Source organism: Jaculus jaculus, chromosome 10 (genome assembly GCF_020740685.1).
Source record: "Jaculus jaculus isolate mJacJac1 chromosome 10, mJacJac1.mat.Y.cur, whole genome shotgun sequence".
NCBI lineage: Eukaryota > Metazoa > Chordata > Mammalia > Rodentia > Dipodidae > Jaculus > Jaculus jaculus.
In genome coordinates this window covers 20,013,516-20,018,164 of record NC_059111.1, presented here as the reverse complement: position 1 = coordinate 20,018,164, position 4,649 = coordinate 20,013,516, and the positions used below count along the sequence as shown (strand labels likewise).

At 47.6% G+C, this 4,649-nt stretch overlaps 1 pseudogene; it reads right to left on the bottom strand.

The window, feature by feature from the left end:
* Nucleotides 1–2,973: 2,973 nt before the first annotated feature.
* On the bottom strand, nt 2,974–4,017 carry LOC105944640 (annotated as a pseudogene).
* Nucleotides 4,018–4,649: the final 632 nt, after the last annotated feature.

The following is a 4,649-nucleotide window of genomic DNA, read 5'->3' as shown; positions in this document are numbered from 1 at the left end:
TCAAATAAATAAGCAAATTATTATTATTATTATTATTATTATTATTATTATTATTATTATGGTTTGTCAAGGTAGGGTCTCACTCTAGCCCAGGCTGACCTGGAATTCACTATGTAGTCTCAGGGTGGCCTTGAACTCATGGTGATCCTCCTACCTCTGTCTCCCAAGTTCTGAGATTCAAGGCATGTGCCACCATGCCCAGCTAGTTTTATATTTTTTTAAAAAGAGGAGCAGATTCATGGGTTGTACTCTGAGATGACAATCATCTTACTTGTCACCAAAGTGGCCAGTCTCCTCACAAAGTGGCAAAGTGAAGGCAAAACCTTCAATCTGACCAGGCTGTCCATGCTGGGGACAGTGGTGACAGTTTAGGAGGGACATTAAGGCTACCTCCTTTCACCAGATCTTTTTAGCAAATGAGTAAAATTAGCCCAGGGAAGTCACGATTAGATTCTAACCATTCAACTGACATCCTAAAAGAAGATGCAAATAGTAACTAAAGCAACAGGAAGAGGAGTCAGGATTTCCCCCATAGGCATTTAAGCAAATGGGAAACCCAGATAGAAGTGCCCTCAATTACAGACAAGTAGATAAAAACTCAGCATGGGACCTATGCAAAAAAAAAAAAAGAGCATTTGCACACACACACACACATAAAAGAACATGGTAGGAAAAAGATGGATGAAGATATTCTTCAGAAGTTTAACTCCAAGAAATACAAGGACGACAAAGCCTTGGGCCAGTGAGGGGCTGGGTCTCAGCCTTTCATGCACCACTGGGGGTGCCATCAATGGTTACAGCCCCTCTCTCCAATGCACAGGGATGGTAGGAGCGATCATTTAAAGTGAGTGTTACCTTTAACCCAGCAACCTCACTTCTTGTAATCTTCCCCAAGACAATAATTGCCAAAGCATACAAAGATCTGAAGACAAGGGACTTCCGCCTCAGCCTTGCTTATAATAGCGAAAAATGTTATGTCCATCAATAGCGCTAAATCGTTGGTTAAGGAAATGATGGCACGAGAGAGCACTAAATGATGGTGTAGATCCTCATTTGATGACATGGAAATTTGCTGATGACACGTGTCACTGAGAACAAAAAAGGGGGGGGATATCAGAACAGCGGGATTCCTTTGTGCAATATTTTAATAGGTGTGCATACAGGGATGGCTGAACTCGTGGTCACCCTCGCCAGTGAATCTTGCCTCATTCTTTGACCCTTTCTGTATGATCTCGATATTTATAATGAACACCGATCTTTAAAAGAATAAAGTTATTTGCAAAATAAAGAACACGGTAGAAGTCTACTTAATTTACAGGATATAATGGGATCCATAGTTAACAATTTGGAAAATGTCAGTGCCTACGGGGAATGATAAAGAATGATAGAGGTATACATTAAACATTTTATTTTAATCTAAACCATGTAAATAAATGAACACGCACTTACTGATTTTGGTATGGGGATAAGATACTTTCTTTTCATGTTTGACGAAAGTAATCTGAGTAGAGAATCCTTTTGGATTTTTCTCCAAAATATTTGCTTATATTTAATTTGATACTTTTAAATAAATTCATCTTTATCAAGTGATTAATGATTTCCAATGTTCTTTCTTCCTTTGTTTCTAGATTAAGAATGGAACTGTTGTAAATTTGATTTTTCAGCCTTTGTTTTCTTGGGGGGAGTGCATGGCCATGTGGTAAAATTCCAGTCAATGAGACATTAGATGTCTGTGTGCATTTGTGGAACAACATTAGCTTTCAACTTTCCATTTAGTCATCCAGCCCCCTGTCAATATTTTTTTTAAAATCTTTTGTTGGCGCATGTGTAATGGGTGTGTGCATGTTCATGTGTGCGAGTATTAAAAAAAATATTTTTATTTATTAATTTTTTTCAGAACACGAGGAATGGCCTTTGTTTCGGTATGCATCCACATTTCAGCATTTAGTGGTCACACAGCAATGTGGCAGGAGGCCAGGCCCACCACTGACCCCCGAGCTCCTTCGTGTCCCCGCCAAGATCTCAGCAGCAGCAGCACCTAAACGGATCCTCCGGTCAAGGTCCTCTTGTTCCAGTTGTCAGGTTCCACACGAGACCCGCCGGGTGGCCAGGGTGACCTCTGAGCCCTGCCCAAAACCTTCTTCAACAATGTGTAAAACAAATCGATTACTGGACAGGGGAAGGGCTCCGTGGAGCCATGTGCCTGCACGTGTCACCATGGGCCCTTCTCCAGGCGTAACCACGGGCTCTCTCGGTGCTGGCAGGTCTGAGTCACCCTCATCAAACCTGAGCCGATGGCGCAGCAGCTGCGGGTGACCACAGGCTGGTGGCGAGTAAGGAACGGTTCCAGAACCAAGCGAGGGAGGCCGGGCGCTTCCGACCTCATCTGATGGTCTGGCCACAGCAAGGAAGTATCGTGAAGGTGTTGGGTGGTGATGGGCAACAGGGAGTGGAGGAGACAGAAAGCAGCACCCCTCGGTAAAAGTGGGGGGAGGAGACGGGGAAGCTCTGACCTCCTCACCCAGGGCCCATTTCAGAGGGAACAGGGTTACAATCGATGCCTTGGCCAACGGTGGGAGTGGAGGACAGGATAATGGCTTGGAAGAGGGTGCCACTTAAGACTTAAGAAAGCAGGGGTACAGGTCAAGCACCCCCCAAACCCAGCAGTAGTGCCACAGGCTGCTACCTGAAGCCGCAGCCACGCAGGTGGCGGTGGTGGCAGGGCAGGGCAGGGGAGAAGACAGACCCAGGCCATGTGACCAGCAGCAAGGTGATCGTGTGACGTGTCAGTTCACGGTTGTGTGAGACGTGCCCCACCGCTCCTGATGGGAACCGACTCAAAAATACCTTCTCGGTCCCAGAAGTTCAACTACGCGGACAGTGGTGACACTTGACAGGATGGTCTGTCACATAGCACAGCTTAGAGGTTTCAAATGGACAAAACAAATTAGTATCACGTACACGATCTTAAGATCAACTGCCTTTGAGTGGGAGCTGCCTTTCCAGTACTCTGAGGTCTGTGAGATGTATCTGGAAAACGCACTGCTGTGGAAAATGCAGACTGCTTAGATTGGATGGGGCGGGGCCTGGGGCTGGGAGAGATGAGTTGCTGTAACACTGTCCTTCCCTTGGCCGTGGCCGAGGGAGTTTCGTGTTCGCTTGAGACAGCGTGAGGCGCCGCAGCTCTTGCAGGATGACATTGATGTTGCAGGAGTTCTGCCACTTGGCTAGCATGCACGTGGCTTTTGGGTCCACCACTCTGTTCTGTTAACTCCATTCATATTAATTTTTGTTTCAAATCTTACAAAGGGAGGTGCTTCTGGGTATTTAGGTGCACATTCTATTTTCAGCCTGTATATTTGGTTTTCATAAATCGTCCGAGCCCATGGTGGCTGCCATCTTGCATCGCTGTAGCTCCAAGATGGGCCCCTTCTTCATTGCCTTGAGGTTTTCCTGGACACCGGTGTGCAGGCCTTTATTTATTCATTTAAGAGATACAGAAATAGGCAGGGAGAGAGAGAGAGAGAGAGAATGGGTGTGCCAGGGCTTCCAGCCACTGCAAACAAACTCCAGATGTGTGTGCCCCCCCCTTTTGCCTCTGGTTTACGTGGGTCCTGAGGAGCTGAACCTGGGTCCTTAGGCTTTGCAGGCAAGCGCCTTAACTGCTAAGCCATGTCTCCAGCCCCTCCACCTCCCTTCTTGCTGAAGGTGCACTGGGATTACACAACAGTGCCAGGCTTTACATGGGTTCTAAAGATCCAAACTCAGGTATTCGTGCCTATGTGGCAGATGCTTTTATGCACGGAGCCTCTCCTTTACTTTTTATACTGTCCTCATGCCACGGGGCTGGGCTAGCTATACCCACCAGGCATGGCTGCCTTTGCTGGATGCCAACTGTGGATCCTGTGGGACCCACCGTGTTAGTTAGAAACTGGCATGGTACTTTCTAGGCATCGCTGTAGTTTGCACGCATGACTGCTGCTTCTCTGGAATGAAGTCATCTTGGCCACGCATCATTGCCGGTGTCACCCACGCCCACATCACACCGCAGGTACATGCTGTCAAAGCTTGATGATGGTCCAAGACAAAACGAAGAGAAAGCGCATCCAGACTCGCGCTCTGTTACAGGTCCCCGTGGATGGTTCACGCCAATTGCCAGCCTGACAGCATCTAGACTCACCCAGGAGACAAACCTCTGGGCGTGTCTGTGAGGGAGTTTCTAGTCTGGGTTATGTGGTAGTTTGAATGGATGTCCCCCAGTAGATTCAGGAGATTATTAAAACTTGTCACTTAGATCTGCCCCAGCCTGGCTGGAGGAGGTGTCACTGTGGGTGGGTCCTAGGGTCCAGCCCTAAGGTGTGATTGGTGGTGGTTGGGGATGTGAAATTCTAGCCTAAGGTGCGCAGAGTGCTGCGGCTCTGCCTGGGGTTCCCCGTGTGGTCTTGCTTATGGCGCAGCTGGTGGTGTTTCTCTCTGCGGGGACCTGTGAAGGCGGCAGCTTCTCCCGCCATTCTGGAACTTCCCCTGAATCTGTGAGCTTCAAGAAATCCTTCCATAACATGTGCCTGGTTTGAAGGTTCACCCCAGCAATGTGAAGTTGACTGAGACAGGTTAGTGGAAGTGGGTGGGAAGGCCCGCCTTAAATATGA